Source organism: Salmo salar, unplaced genomic scaffold (assembly GCF_905237065.1).
Source record: "Salmo salar unplaced genomic scaffold, Ssal_v3.1, whole genome shotgun sequence".
Taxonomy (NCBI): Eukaryota; Metazoa; Chordata; class Actinopteri; order Salmoniformes; family Salmonidae; genus Salmo; species Salmo salar.
In genome coordinates, this window is record NW_025549194.1 from 42501 (window position 1) to 59421 (window position 16921).

General features: G+C 41.4%; 1 long non-coding RNA gene across 1 annotated transcript in view; it reads left to right on the plus strand.

Annotated features, from left to right (window-relative positions):
• LOC106610565 (calcium/calmodulin-dependent protein kinase type II subunit delta) overlaps positions 1-3902 on the plus strand; it is a gene marked incomplete at its 5' end in the record, with an annotated part of 26379 nt that extends 22477 nt beyond the window's left edge. The window contains 4 exons of the long non-coding RNA XR_006765825.1: positions 848-942; positions 1798-1860; positions 2314-2476; positions 3476-3902. This is a non-coding gene — a long non-coding RNA (calcium/calmodulin-dependent protein kinase type II subunit delta). The remainder of the gene's footprint in view (positions 1-847; positions 943-1797; positions 1861-2313; positions 2477-3475) is intronic.
• Between the last annotated feature and the right edge of the window lie 13019 nt (positions 3903-16921).

Genomic DNA, 16921 nt, shown 5'->3' on the forward strand with positions numbered 1-16921 from the left:
TGGTCTACCAGTAGTTCACTATATAGGGAATAGGGCTCTGGTCACTAAAGTAGTTCACTATATAGGGAATAGGGCTCTGGTCTAACTAGTAGTTCACTATATAGGGAATAGGGCTCTGGTCACTAGTAGTTCACTATATAGGAATAGGGCTCTGGTTACTAGTAGTTCACTATATAGGGAATAGGGCTCTGGTCTAAAGTAGTTCACTATATAGGGAATAGGGCTCTGGTCACTAGTAGTTCACTATATAGGGAATAGGGCTCTGGTTACTAGTAGTTCACTATATAGGGAATAGGGCTCTGGTCACTAGTAGTTCACTATATAGGGAATAGGGCTCTGGTCACTAGTAGTTCACTATATAGGGAATAGGGCTCTGGTCACTAGTAGTTCACTATAGGGAATAGGGTGCTGGTCACTAGTAGTTCACTATATAGGAATAGGGCTCTGGTCACTAGTAGTTCACTATATAGGGAATAGGGCCCTGGTCACTAGTAGTTCACTATATAGGGAATAGGGCGCTGGTCACTAGTAGTTCACTATATAGGGAATAGGGCTCTGGTCTAAGTAGTTCACTATATAGGAATAGGACCCTGGTCACTAGTAGTTCACTATATAGGGAATAGGGCTCTGGTCACTAGTAGTACACTATATAGGGAATAGGGTGCTGGTCACTAGTAGTTCACTATATAGGGAATAGGGCCCTGGTCACTAGTAGTTCACTATATAGGGAATAGGGCTCTGGTCACTAGTAGTTCACTATATAGGGAATAGGGCTCTGGTTACTAGTAGTTCACTATATAGGGAATAGGGTGCCATATGGGACTCAGTCTGTGTTTGTTTCCAACAGGAAGATCTGTGATCCTGGTCTGACGTCGTTTGAACCAGAAGCTCTGGGGAACCTGGTAGAGGGACATGACTTCCATCGCTTCTACTTCGACAACGGTAACACATTCATCAGTAAAGTCATTTCGAAGATACAGTTATTGATTAGAGGTATTGATTAGTAGAGGTATTAATCAGCTGTTGATTAGTAGAGTTATTAATCAGCTATTGATTAGTAGAGGTATTAATCAGCTATTGATTAGTAGAGTTATTAATCAGCTGTTGATTAGTAGAGTTATTAATCAGCTATTGATTAGTAGAGTTATTATTCAGCTATTGATTAGTAGAGGTATTAATCAGCTATTGATTAGTAGAGTTATTAATCAGCTATTGATTAGTAGAGTTATTAATCAGCTATTTATTAGTAGAGGTATTGATTAGCTATTCATTAGTAGAGGTATTAATCAGCTATTGATTAGTAGAGTTATTGATTAGCTATTCATTAGTAGAGGTTTTTATTAGTATTGGTATGGTTTAGTAGAGGTATTGATTAAGCTATTGATTAGTAGAGTTCTTGATTAGTAGAGGTATTGATTAATAGACTTGATTAGCTATTGATTAGTGGAGTTATTGATTAGAGGTATTGATTAGCTATTGATTAGTATAGGTTATTGATTAGCAGTTATTGATTAGTATAGGTATTGATTAGCTATTGATTAGTAGAGTTATTGATTAGTAGAGTTATTGATTAGTATAGGTATTGGTTAGTAGAGGCATTGATTAGCTATTGATCAGCTATGGATTAGTAGATGTATTGATTAGTATAATTTATGAATCAGGTATTGATTTGTAGTTATTGATTAGCTATTGATGAATAGTTATGTCTGTTACTGAGAACTACAACTCCCACTAGCTAACTAAGGCCTGTCTGTCTCTCTCTCTCCATCTCCCTCGTCCTCCCTCCTCTCCTTCCAGCCCTGTCTAAAGGTAACAAGCCGGTGCACACCATCCTCCTCAACCCTCACGTCCATCTGATAGGTAGGAAATCAGCCATTTCTAATTATTAGAACAATAATATATGCTACTTAGCAGACGCTTTTATCAAAAGACACTTACAATAATGTGTGTATATATTTTCCATATGGGAGGCCCTGGGAATTGAACCTAGTATCCTGGTATTGCAAGCACCATGCTTTACCAACTGAACATTATGTTGATTTTTCTGGGCTATGTTTTTTGAAATCTTGTTTCTGGTTGGTATTCAAATATACACTGTAAGTACATTTCAATTCAAGTCGGAAAGTAGACCATATTCAAATTTCCCATTCCAAATTGTCCTGAAGCATTGAAGTGAATATTGGAATGGGAATTCCAGTGTACTTCCTGAATTGAAACAAGATGGATGCCAACCCCCCTGGGAACATATGTACAATGTGTTTATGATGTTGACATGAAACAAGGAAAGGTGAACTAATGAGAAGGTCTATCTAGCGGAGAACGCTGCGTGCATCGCCTACATCCGCCTGAGCCAGTACATGGACGCGGGGGATGCCTCGCACCATGCAGTCTGAGGAGACCCGCTCTGGCATCGCAGAGAGGGAAAGTGGCAGAACATTCACTTCCACCGCTCCGGCTCGCCCAGCGTACCATCCCAGTAAGAAACATATATTAATCAATCAATGAAAACATACATTAATCAGTTATAATGATTATAAATAAACCGATTTCAGAACATTCACTTCCACCAGTCTGTAGTGTCCAGTGTAGACTACCTTCCCAGTCTGTAGTGTCCAGTGTAGACTACCTTCCCAGTCTGTAGTGTCCAGCGTAGACTATCTTCCCAGTCTGTAGTGTCCAGTGTATACTACCTTCCCAGTCTGTAGTGTCCAGTGTAGACTACCTTCCAGTCTGTCGTGTCCAGTGTAGGCTACCTTCCCAGTCTGTAGTGTCCAGTGTGGACTACCTTCCTAGTCTATAATGTCCAGCATAGACTACCTTCCCAGTCTGTAGTGTCCAGTGTAGACTACCTTCCCAGTCTGTAGTGTCCAGTGTGACAACCTTCCCATTCATGTAGACTACCTTCCTAGTCTGTAGTGTCCAGCGAGACTCCTTCCCAGTCTGTAGTGTCCAGTGTAGACAACCTTCCCAGTCTGTAGTGTCCAGTGTAGACTACCTTCCTAGTCTGTAGTGTCCAGCGTAGACTACCTTCCAGTCTGTAGTGTCCAGCGTCGACTACCTTCCCAGAAAATTGTCTTGTGGTGCAATAACTAATCTCCACCACAGGAGGGCGCCACGTACATGCTTACCATGCTACTGTAATGGTTACTGTACTGTTTCCTCATCCTGGTACTGGGACATTGTAGTTGTTGCCCTAGCATTAACACACCTGATTTAACTAATCAACTCATCAAGCCTTTAATTATTTGATTCAGGTGTGTAGTGTTAGGGTAACAACTACAAAGTTCACCTTTGGGGTTCCCAGGACCAGGATGAAAGAAACACTGGGTTAGAGTCAACTCTACCTCTCCCACTAGTCTAAAACAACCTCTACAGGCAGACCCTGACTACACGGATATCACTCTGATTCTGGGTTGAATCTCATTTCCTTTCCCCCCGTGTGTGTGTGTGTGTGTCGTGTGTGTGTATTTTACAGTTAATGGAATATCAAGCTTCAGTCTAAACTCCCAAGACAGGCAACAATCAACTAGCCAACCCGTGGTCACCATTTTACCTCTAACCCCTCTGTATGGACATGACATCACACAGGAAAAGGAAATCAATCCTAAAGGTCGTCAGTCATCCTAACCACCTAGGCTGCGTCCCTAATGGCACCCTATTCCCTACATAAGGCCCATGGGCTCTGGTCAAAAGTAGTGCACTATATAGGGAATAGGGTTCCGTTTGGGACTTAGCCCCCCCCAGAGCGGCCTGCAGCAGACCATGGCCATTATCCACTGGAGCATATTACCTGACATCTGGTTTTTAAACTGTTTTTGGTGCATTTTAAATGTATAGAGATGTTTAAAAATCTACTGCTGTCACTCCTCCCATTTTGAACTTGTATTTGTACGTGTGTTTTACGTGTTGCACTGACGAAATATTTAAAGATCAGAATGTTAAAATCGAGCTTGCTTTTGTTCTGGTGAAATGTATATATATTATATATTGTGATTGTTGATTAAAAAAATTTAATAAAATAAACATTAAATTGCTATTCTTGCTATATCATAGGAGTTTTAAGAAAATTCGTAAAAATTCTGTATGTAAGTTTATGTTTGCGTTGAGCTAGTTGCTAATGTTTTGTTGAGCTAGGTGCTAATGTTTGGTTGAGCTAGGGTGCTAATGTGTTATTGAGCTAGGTGCTAATGTGTTATTGAGCTAGGTGCTAATGTTTGGTTGAGCTAGTTGCTAATGTTTGGTTGAGCTAGGTGCTAATGTTTGGTTGAGCTAGGTGCTAATGTTTGGTTGAGCTATGTGCTAATGTTTTATTGAGTTAGGTGCTAATGTTTGGTTGAGCTAGGTGCTAATGTTTGGTTGAGCTAGGTGCTAATGTTTGGTTGAGCTAGGTGCTAATGTTTGGTTGAGCTAGGTGCTAATGTTTTATTGAGCTAGGTGCTAATGTTTGGTTGAGCTAGGTGCTAATGTTTGGCTGAGCTAGGTGCTAATGTTTCGTTGGGCTAGGTACTGATGTTTGGTTGAGCTAGTTGCTAATGTTTGGTTGAGCTAGGTGCTAATGTTTGGTTGAGCTAGGTGCTAATGTTTGGTTGAGCTAGGTGCTAATGTTTTATTGAGCTAGGTGCTAAATAAACATTAAATTGCTATTCTTGCTATATCATAGGAGTTTTAAGAAAATTCGTAAAAATTCTGTATGTAAGTTTATGTTTGCGTTGAGCTAGTTGCTAATGTTTTGTTGAGCTAGGTGCAAATGTTTGGTTGAGCTAGGTGCTAATGTGTTATTGAGCTAGGTGCTAATGTGTTATTGAGCTAGGTGCTAATGTTTGGTTGAGCTAGTTGCTAATGTTTGGTTGAGCTAGGTGCTAATGTTTGGTTGAGCTAGGTGCTAATGTTTTATTGAGTTAGGTGCTAATGTTTGGTTGAGCTAGGTGCTAATGTTTGGTTGAGCTAGGTGCTAATGTTTGGTTGAGCTAGGTGCTAATGTTTTATTGAGCTAGGTGCTAATGTTTGGTTGAGCTAGGTGCTAATGTTTGGTTGAGCTAGGTGCTAATGTTTTATTGAGCTAGGTGCTAATGTTTGGTTGAGCTAGGTGCTAATGTTTGGGTGAGCTAGGTGCTAATGTTTGGTTGAGCTAGTTGCTAATGTTTGCGTTGAGCTAGGTGCTAATGTTTGGTTGAGCTATTTGCTAATGTTTTATTGAGCTAGTGCTAATGTTTGGTTGAGCTATTTGCTAATGTTTTGTTGAGCTAGGTGCTAATGTTTGGTTGAGCTATTTGCTAATGTTTTGTTGAGCTAGGTGCTAATGTTTGGTTGAGCTAGGTGCTAATGTTTGGTTGAGCTAGGTGCTAATGTTTGGTTGAGCTATTTGCTAATGTTTTATTGAGCTAGGTGCTAATGTTTGGTTGAGCTATTTGCTAATGTTTTATTGAGCTAGTGCTAATGTTTGGTTGAGCTATTTGCTAATGTTTTATTGAGCTAGGTGCTAATGTTTGGTTGAGCTAGGTGCTAATGTTTGGTTGAGCTAGGTGCTAATGTTTGGTTGAGCTATTTGCTAATGTTTTATTGAGCTAGGTGCTAATGTTTGGTTGAGCTATTTGCTAATGTTTTATTGAGCTAGTGCTAATGTTTGCGTTGAGCTAGGTGCTAATGTTTGTTGAGTTAGGTGCTAATGTTTGGTTGAGCTCGTTGCTAATGTTTTGTTGAGCTCGTTGTTCATGTTTAAGTAATTGGGTTTGGACATTAATGTACTCCTTATTTAACTCATAGGATTGCAAAATTCCCAGGTTTTCCAGAAATCCTGGTTGGAAGAGTCCCAGAATCAGGAGAAAACAAGCAGGAAATCCGTACCCCACCAAACAGGATTCCTGGAAAACCTGGACATTTTGGGAACGTTACCAGAATTTTGCAACCCAACGCCCAACCGGTTACTAGTACTTCACTATATAGGGAATAGGGCTCTGGTCACTAGAAGTTCACTATATAGGAATAGGGCTCTGGTCACTAGTAGTTCACTATATAGGGAATAGGGCTCTGGTCTAAGTAGTTCACTATATAGGGAATAGGGCTCTGGTCACTAGAAGTTCACTATATAGGGAATAGGGCTCTGGTCACTAGTAGTTCACTATATAGGGAATAGGGCTCTGGTCACTAGAAGTTCACTATATAGGGATTAGGGCTCTGGTCACTAGTAGTTCACTATATAGGGAATAGGGCTCTGGTCACTAGAAGTTCACTATATAGGGAATAGGACTCTGGTCACTAGTAGTTCACTATATAGGAATAGGGCTCTGGTCACTAGAAGTTCACTATATAGGGAATAGGGCTCTGGTCACTAGAAGTTCACTATATAGGGAATAGGGCTCTGGTCACTAGAAGTTCACTATATAGGGATTAGGGCTCTGGTTACTAGTACTTCACTATATAGGGAATAGGGCCTGGTCACTAGAAGTTCACTATATAGGGAATAGGGCTCTGGTCACTAGTAGTTCACTATATAGGGATTAGGGCTCTGGTCACTAGTAGTTCACTATATAGGGAATAGGGCTCCGGTCACTAGTACTTCACTATATAGGGAATAGGGCTCTGGTCACTAGTAGTTCACTATATAGGGAATAGGGCTCTGGTCACTAGTAGTTCACTATATAGGGAATAGGGCTCTGGTCACTAGAAGTTCACTATAAGGAATAGGGCTCTGGTCACTAGTAGTTCACTATATAGGGATTAGGGCTCTGGTCACTAGTAGTTCACTATATAGGAATAGGGCTCTGGTCACTAGAAGTTCACTATATAGGGAATAGGGCTCTGGTCACTAGTAGTTCACTATATAGGGAATAGGGCTCTGGTCACTAGTAGTTCACTATATAGGGAATAGGGCTCTGGTCACTAGTAGTTCACTATATAGGGAATAGGGCCCTGGTCACTAGTAGTGCACTATAGAGGGAATAGGGTGCTAGTTGGGATGTAACCAGTGAGATGTGTTTGTTTGCCTTTATAACAGAAGGCCTCATTATGCCATTATGAGAAATAAAGACCACATTGGTAGGTATGCATGGGGGCGGGGTTATCGGGAGTATGATTATATAATGAGAATATCTTGTTTATATTTGTGAATCACTGAGATGTTTGTTGATAATGATATTGAACATCGGACCTGTCTGTCCTTCCTGTTGTCTTCAACCAGTCCTCCTGTCTGTCCTTCCTGTTGTCTTCAACCAGTCCTCCTGTCTGTCCTTCCTGTTGTCTTCAACCAGTCCTCCTGTCTGTCCTTCCTGTTGTCTTCAACCAGTCCTCCTGTCTGTCCTTCCTGTTCTCTTCAACCAGTCCTCCTGTCTGTCCTTCCTGTTCTCTTCAACCAGTTCCTCCTGTCTGTCCTTCCTGTTGTCTTCAACCAGTCCTCCTGTCTGTCCTTCCTGTTGTCTTCAACCAGTCCTCCTGTCTGTCCTTCCTGTTGTCTTCAACCAGTCCTCCTGTCTGTCCTTCCTGATGTCTTCAACCAGTCCTCCTGTCTGTCCTTCCTGTTGTCTTCAACCAGTCCTCCTGTCTGTCCTTCCTGATCTCTTCAACCAGTCCTCCTGTCTGTCCTTCCTGATGTCTTCAACCAGTCCTCCTGTCTGTCCTTCCTGATCTCTTCAACCAGTCCTCCTGTCTGTCCTTCCTGTTGTCTTCAACCAGTCCTCCTGTCTGTCCTTCCTGTTCTCTTCAACCAGTCCTCCTGTCTGTCCTTCCTGTTGTCTTCAACCAGTCCTCCTGTCTGTCCTTCCTGTTGTCATCAACCAGTCCTGTCTGTCCTTCCCTGTCCTTCCTGTTGTCTTCAACCAGTCCTCCTGTCTGTCCTTCCTGATCTCTTCAACCAGTTTCATTAGCCCCGTTTATACTTGGTTTGTGCCCACATTTTCAGACATGCAGGTCTACACATGGTATTAAAATGTGTATCTTATTCGTCCACTGTGTTTGCATTGTGACCAGATATCCTGTTCCCTCCCTGTAGGCTATTTATTTGACAGATATTCTTTCAAAATAACATTTTATTTATTATTTTTAAGGTGTACACAATAACGACGCATTGTGATCAGATCTTCCTGGTAGTCAGACAGGCATTGTGATCAGATAGCTGTGAGTATAGACAGATGTGGACAGAGAAACCATTTAATGCATCATAATGATGGATAATCCCTCTAAAGTCATTGACAGGTGGCACCAATACAGTATGTGTCTTAAAATTAAGAAATATTATTTTGAAAGAATATCTTCTGCTGTACCCAACACACACGGAGAGGCTGGAGAAGTGATCTGTCAGTAATCACTAGACTACAGACAGGAGGAGGGAGGATCTGTCAGTGATCACTAGACTACAGACAGGAGGAGGATCTGTCAGTGATCACTAGACTACAAACAGGAGGAGGATCTATCAGTAATCACTAGACTACAGACAGGGAGGAGGGAGGATCTGTCAGTAATCACTAACTACAGACTGGAGGAGGAGGATCTGTCAGTGATCACTAGACTACAGACAGGGGGATCTGTCAGTGATCACTAGACTACAGACAGGGGGGATTTGTCAGTGATCACTAGACTACAGACAGGAGGAGGATCTATCAGTGATCACCAACCATGTGACAACAGGAGGAGGAGGAATCAGCAATCACCAGACTACAGACAGGGGAGGAGGATCTGTGTGGATCACTAGACTATGATAGGTGTGATTTGTAGTGCATCACTAGGGGACTACAGACAGGAGGATCTATCAGGATCACTAGACTACAGACAGGAGGAGGATCTATCAGTGATCACTAGACTTCATTGACTTGTTGGAAAGGTGACATCCTATGACGGTGCCACGTTGAAAGTCACTGAGCTCTTCATTAAGGCCATTCTACTGCCAATGTTTGTCTATAGAGATCGCATGGCTGTGTGCTCAATTTGATACACCTGCCAGCAATGGGTGTGGCTGAAATATCCGAATCCACTCATTTGAAGGGGTGTCCACATACTTTTTATATTATATGTTGTCGGTGCCCTTCACCTTGAGAAACACATTGAGGTGTGCAGCATTGCAGGATCCAAATAATGGCCTACGTCCTACCACACCATCTCCAGAGATAGCTGTGCACATGGAGATTGTTTCCCCCCACGTTGTTCAGGCATTTGGACGGTCGCCACGTTGTGCCGATGAGGTTCCGCCCACGGCGACCAAGTTGAAGCCCGCTTCATCAACAAAGATATAGTTGTGATGGTTCACAGCAGCATCAGGCACCATCACCCTCTAAAAAATATATTTTGGTTAGTTATTTTTTTACAGTATAGTTCCAGTATGATATTGTGAAGTAGCATGTGTATTAATAGTAACAGTAATACAGTATATTGTGCTGTAGCTGAACATACTCGCCCGCGGTTGTTTCACCCGGTCATTGTTTCTCTCAAAAGGCACCAGGTAAATTAGTTTTATAGATACCTGGTGCCTCTTCAAAAGCGGGGAGATTGTTGGTAGGCTGATGGATACCACAGAACAAAAGGTGTCATCGTTTCTCCTCAATGGCCTGCTTTATTTAAGAGACAGCCGCATGGCATTCCTGACCCTCACCTTTTTTCCACCACTGCCCTCTCTTGCTGATTGGTCAACACACGACCACGCCCACCACCGTGGGGTCTTCTGTCCATTCTGATGGTAGAACAGTAAGAGGACTGTAACATGTTGTGAATTGACACGCATTACAATGTCATGTTCTGTAAATTGACACGCATTACAATATGTAATTTACTGTAAATTGACATTATAATATGTGATGTTCTGTATATGTAATGGAAAAGCATAGTTCATATCCTGCAGACTTAAAGGTTTTCTTATGCGAAATGTTCTCATGATTCAAATTGACAGTTTCAGATTGGGGTGAACTAATCTGTCAGCTTCTGCCATTCTAAGGCCTCTGTTAACCACGTGGTCAACAACGATGGTTCGGACTTCATTAGAAACAACAGTTCCCTGCCGTCTGCCTCTCACCTCTCTCTCTCTCTGATGCCCACCTCGCTGATGGGGACCATGCCCGCCTCGCTGATGGGGACCATGCCCGCCTCGTTGATGGGGACCATGCCCACAAGCTCTTTAAATTTCTTTCTCTCCCTTGCTGTCTATCCTTGTAACGACGTGAAGCTGAGAGTCGGGAAGCAAGTTCAGGGAGTGAATACATAAAATAAATAAATAAAACAAACACGTAAACACAAACAGCGCACCGGCATGAAACAGAAACAATGACGACTGGGGAAGAAACCAAAGGGAGTGACATATAAAGGGCAGGTAATCAAGGAGGTGATGGAGTCCAGGTGAGTGTCGTTATGCGCATAATGCTGGTGACAGGAGTGAGCCCTAACACGCAGCCTGGTGACCTAGAGGCCGGAGAGGGAGCACACGTGACAGTACCCCCCTCCCTGACGTGCGGATCCAGCCGCAGGACGCCGACCAAGATGACGATCCCAGGGATCTGGAGCGGACCGGTCACCTCGGCTGAGGCACGGAACCTGCTCACCCTGCTTCGGCATGGGAGCCTATCAAACCCGCTGAGGCATGGGAGCCTACAAACCGGCTGAGGCCTCCCAGGTAGCTCCGGCTCCAACACCTGGACCCGAAATCACCCCCAACACAAAAACAGAAAAAACACTCCCTGATGCTTCCTTTTGTTGAGTCGTCAGTGTTTCTGTTCCTGTTTCACGTCGGTGCGATGTTGGTGTTTCTAGTTGTGTTCATTTATTCATTTAATGTATTCCCTCCCTGAACTTACTTCCTGACTCTCAACGTACATCCTTACAATCCTGCTCCATGGTGAAAGAAATTGCAAGTGTTCACACACCCCCTTTAATTTTGTATATATATATATATATATATATGTTAGCTGAATGTGTGACAGAACTCCACCAGTCCTATTTATGATATAATTTACGAAGACTATACCTTTTGAAAATGTTTTTATTTTATTTATTTTTATCAATTAGTATATTTGAGCTTAACCATAATATTTCTTGTAATATTGGTTCTGTCTTTTCTGGTGGATTAAACTGAAATTACAAACAACTTTCTATGACTTGTTTTAAAAAGCTATTTTTGGGGGAGGTTATTTAATTTTCAAATAACCCGAAAGGGAGAGGTTGTAATCTGAAAAGGGAAAAAGGCCATTCTTGAACATGGGGTGAGTCATTCTTACTAATCTGATAGAGAACCAGTTCGGATTTAAGAATATTTTTTTTATATGACTGAAGCATTTAGTGAGAGGTGTAATGCTTTAATATTTAATCATTTCTGCCCTCTGAATTCATAGTCATTATATGAATAGGCCTGTTTAATTGTCTGACTTGCCATTCCAAATAAAATGTAATCTTTTTGCTCATATAATTTAAAAAACTAAGAAAATTGTGAAATCAAATTAGCAATAACGAGTAGTCATTCTGTATGGTTATCATGTATCATACATGTAATTTAAATGTTAATGCTTTACAGACACACATTTTGTTTCTGTAGTTCTCAAAATCCATAGATAGTAGACAAAAATCTACAGGTTTACCAAACGGTTAAGTGGTTAACCATTAAGCACAGTTGGATTAAGTGATGGTCAAATGTATTTAAACAAATGAGAAGAGAATCATATGAAAAGTGTTGTGAAGAATTGCATTGTGAAAGGCAATTACTTTTATATGAAAGGTATTTCTAGATGAAACACTGACTAGGTTTTGGTGAAAAAGTTACTGTGTGATTTTGTGTCTTGTACTTTAGTCAATTGAAAATGTGCATAAAGTAATAAAAAAAAAAGCCTTTTTGATGATCTGTTTGGAGTTTCGTACTAAAGAGTTGTGAAATTTTACCACATGCTTGTGAAAATAGTACAAAAGCGATAAAAAAACTAAATATACAAGCTTTTTAGGACGTGGTTTTGATGGTATTTACAGCGTTTCAAATCATATTTAAATAAAGCTTTCTGAAATGTTACTGTTTCATCCACAAGTGGTGCCTGGAGAAGTAGGTATTCTCTAATTTTACAAACGACCCGTGAAGGAAAGGAGCCCGGTGTGAAAAGTTCTGTTTTCCTACAGTTCCTACAGCTTTGGTGTGGGTTTTCCTATAGTTTTGTGTGGGTTTTCCTATAATTCTAAGTTTCCTACAGTTTCTATAGTTTTGTGTGGGTTTTCCTACAGCTTTGTGTGGGTTTTCCTACAGTTCCTATAGTTATGTGTTGGTTTTCCCACATATTTTGTTATAAAAAATTACCAAAATTGATTGATTGATCTCAGTCCTTAACAATGCTTAAACCACATAAGGATATTTTTGTGAGGCTGTAGTTTCCCTTTAATGAAATGGATGAATGAATCTCCTTGCAAGAGTTTTTGGATAACAGTGTTTCTGTGGGCGACAATTGTCAAGTCGCGTCATTAAGAATCTGGTATTAGGATATAAACAAACCAACTTAGTTTTGCAATGATTATTTAATTCATCTTTAAGTAAATAGAATGATAGTACAAATGGAAAATATGATGTTCGTATATACGGTCTCCCTGTAACACCACGCAGGGCAGACAGAGAAGAGAGCGACACATCCTTTGTTCATCCTTAAATTCTCTGACAGAGATAGTTCCCCGCTCATTGCTGGCCTGTCAGAGCGAGGATGAGCGTGGTTTAAACTTCCTCATCCTATCGTCGGCGTGCAGGCTGGTCCCAGCCTCATGACGCACTTCCTGTTGCCGGGTGTAGTTCTTGTCTTCAGCAGTTGACTTATCCGTAGTTTATATACTTAATATTGTAACATAGCTTCCCCGGTATATTATATAGGTTATGCAAACAAATAGCCAGTTCAACCCTAACAATCCCCCTTTTCACACCCCTGGGGTGTGAACATACTCAATAAGAAATTTCAGAGAAATTTAGGATTCCCCCCTTTTGACACCCCCTAGTGTGTCACTAAACACAATTTGTATATCTCCATTTTAATGATTAGATATTTAGATGAAGAAAAAAAACTCACATCCTTCCGGCTACACCTCACTTGTAGGTTGACTACCAGTCACCCAGGAACTTCAAACCTTCACATAAGGAAAGACAAATAGTACACAGGATAAATTCAAAACATATTATTTAAAAAAACGTATAAAAAGAAGACCTTCTTGCAACAGTGGCTACACCTAACATGTGTGGGACAGACACTTTGTCCCATGGTTTAAACCTTCACATCCACCTGCCACTACATTCAATACATATGAAATTACTGTGGATAGGCTTTATTCAACCACTTCCTCAACAGCAAACCAAGGATCGTCCTCGGACAGACCCATCTTTTGCCCAGAGCTGGATTTAGTGTTCTCCGGGGTCAATACTATCAAAGGCATCATTCCGGTTGCTCTGACAACATCTGTAAAATACTTTCTTAAGCATGGGATTATACAGGCAGCACAACACATCAATAATAGGAACACAAGCACTAGGGTCAGAAATCCAGTAACCACCATAGATGTGTACTTGCCAAAAAGATATTCATCCAATTCCCTTCGTCTACCCCCGCTACAACCTTCATTTCAGCAGGTAGCTTGTCAAGTCTCAGTAGGGCTTAAAATCATATCATTTCCATTCAAATCCACCCGATTGGCTAAATATTTCACATACATTATAACACATCTATTTTTATTGGATTCAGAAATTTCACACAAAATCTAACTAATTCAGGAATCTCTAAAGATGGTCTCATCTAACATGGGCTCCTCATAATTGAATGAATCCTCCACCTGGCTCGGTGGTAGGTATTTGTCATCCCATTGGTCTGAACTTTGACTCGGTCCGTATCTCACCATCTGCTCCGTTGTCGATCTCCCTATAGTTCTGGTGATTAAACCTCATACAGGTGAAAGCAGCCCATAATACAGTTCTTACAACACTTTTCCATTTCCCAAACATGAGCTGTGTTATCAGGAATGTACGTACAGCAATGAACCTAATCATTCTACCTACACCATCCTCTTTTGCCAATAACATATCGAGAGTCAGTCTATTTTACCAGGTCATGAGGGAGGTGGAGGATAATTGGTCAGAGAACCTCTTTACTGCATCCTCGGTTTCATTCATGAATCTCTGTTGATTATAAAAGATGTCATTAATCCAATCCACATTTTATTTATTGTCAACCACCAAAATAATGTAGTGGTAAAGCCTTCACATGTTTGATTCATAGCTTTGTATTCATCTGGAACTTCCCTGTGGATGCCAATAGCATCAATCTAGACAAAGCTACTCCCATCCTGGTCAAAACTCCTCCTGTGCCAACTTTAGCTTCCTATCAAATCAAATTTATTTTATATAGCCCTTCGTACATCAGCTGATATTCTCAAAGTGCTGTGCAGAAACTCCCTAGGAAAAAACTCCCTAGAAAGGCCAAAAACCTAGGAAGAAACCTAGAGAGGAACCAGGCTATGAGGTGGCCAGTCCTCTTCTGGCTGTGCAGGGTGGATATTATAACAGAACATGGTCAAAATGTTAAAATGTTAAAATGTTCATAAATGACCAGCATGGTCAAATAATAATAATCATAGTAGTTGTCGAGGGTGCAACAAGCACGTCCGTGAACAGGTCAGGGTTCCATAGCCGCAGGCAGAACAGTTGAAACTGGAGCAGCAGCACGGCCAGGTGGACTGGGGACAGCAAGGAGTCATCATACCAGGTAGTCCTGAGGCATGGTCCTGGGGCTCAGGTCCTCCGAGAGGAAAGACAGAAAGAGAGAAAGAGAGAATTAGAGAGAGCATATTTAAATTCACACAGGACACCGGATAAGACAAGAGAAATACTCCAGATGTAACAGACTGACCCTAGCCCCCGACACATAAACTACTGCAGCATAAATACTGGAGGCTGAGACAGGAGGGATCAGAAGACACTGTGGCCCCATCCGATGATACCCCCTGACAGGGCCAAACAGGCAGGATATAACCCCCCTATTCCTATAACTGGCCTCTGATGACTAACTCGAACTGGTTGGACCAATAACCACAGGGGCGCAAGTTCCTAACCACCCTTTGTGGTAATTTCTGGCGTATGCGTCCTTTGCTGGTACTAGCCCACCCTACATCAGTTATAGGTGCTGTGAGGTTAAGAATTTTCTATTCATCTTTCAAACCTAAGTCAGTCACATTAACGATTACCTTTCAGCCAATAAAATCATCTAAGTTCTCGGTGCCATTCTTGTATCTATAACACTGGTACTCATCAGGAGTTAAGGTGAACCGAGGTGGGTTGGCTGAGTACTTCTATCTGGCCAACCCCAATTCCTGTACAGTTTTCTGCTTCCCCAGGAAGTTGTTTAATGTTTACCTTAAATTCTACATCCTGATCTTCTTTGATTCCTTATTTTGTACGTCACTCATCAGTGTATTATATAGTTTATCTTTTCATTCTCATAAATGACAACAGTGTTGTATGATTAGTACCGGAAGGTGGTGGATCTGAATGTTCAACTGCTATAACATTGTTGATCTAGTGTATATATGCATTAAATTAAGGTTTGTATTGTTTATCTAGTGTATCTATGCATTTAATTCAAGTCTTATTATGTTTATCTATGCATTTAATTAAAGTCATATGATGTACTGATGAGACTTGATTGCCTACGGAGCTGTGAAGGGAACGGCACCTCCATACCTTCAGGCTCTGATCAGGCCCTACACCCAAACAAGGGCACTGCGTTCATCCACCTCTGGCCTGCTGGCCCCCCTACCTCTGAGGAAGCACAGTTCCCGCTCAGCCCAGTCAAAACTGTTCGCTGCTTTGGCACCCCAATGGTGGAACAAGCTCCCTCACGACGCCAGGACAGCGGAGTCAATCACCACCTTCGGAGACACCTGAAACCCCACCTCTTTAAGGAATACCTAGGATAGGATAAAGTAATCCTTCTAACCCCCCCCCTTAAAAGATTTAGATGCACTATTGTAAAGTGGTTGTTCCACTGGATATCATAAGGTGAATGCACCAATTTGTAAGTCGCTCTGGATAAGAGCGTCTGCTAAATGACTTAAATGTAATGTAATGTAACTTGCTCCCTCTGATAGAACACTTTGTCACGGCTGTTGAAAGGAGCAGACCAAAGTGCAGCGTGGTTGTAGTTCCACATTTTATTAAATCCGTGAAACTTTCCAAACATAAACAACTGAATTTACAAAACAACAAACTGTGATGCAGCGAGAGAAACAAACACTACTCAAAATATAGTCACCCACAAACCCAGGAAGAAAACCCTACTTAAATATGATCTCCAATCAGAGGCAACGAGGATCAGCTGCCTCCAATTAGAGATCAACCCAAAAAACAACATAGAAATAGAAAAACTAGAACTAAAACATAGAAAAACACAAAACACCCCCTGTCACGCCCCTGACCTACTCTACTATATAAAATTACATCTTACAAGGGTCAGGACGTGACACACTTCCTTTTTGTCCATGTGTTCTGGAATTACACACATATGCTGTTGTTCCATGTCCTGTTATTTAGCAGTAGACTGAACTAAGCTGTGATAGACGAGGATGACAAATAGTTTCGGAGCCATTTCTCAACAAGACCTCACCACAGGCCAACCGCAGCCTCTCAGTTCCATAGTCCTTTGGCTGTACATTTGAGTCACCAGCCAGTGCTTCCTCATGGCTATTGTTCTGTCTGGTTGTCACAGCAACCAAAAAAACATAAACTGAGACCCAACTCTATTTCGTTTTGCTCTTAATTCTGCATCTTTTGAGTGATTGTTGACCGCTCCAGATTTGCAAATCTAATAATAAAATAAATTGTTTTGAAGAATCAAATCAAATCAAAATGTATTAGTCACATGCCCCAAATACAACAGGTGTAGACCTTAGTGAAATGCTTACTTACAAGCCCTTAACCAACAACGCAGTTTTAAGAAAAATAAGTGTT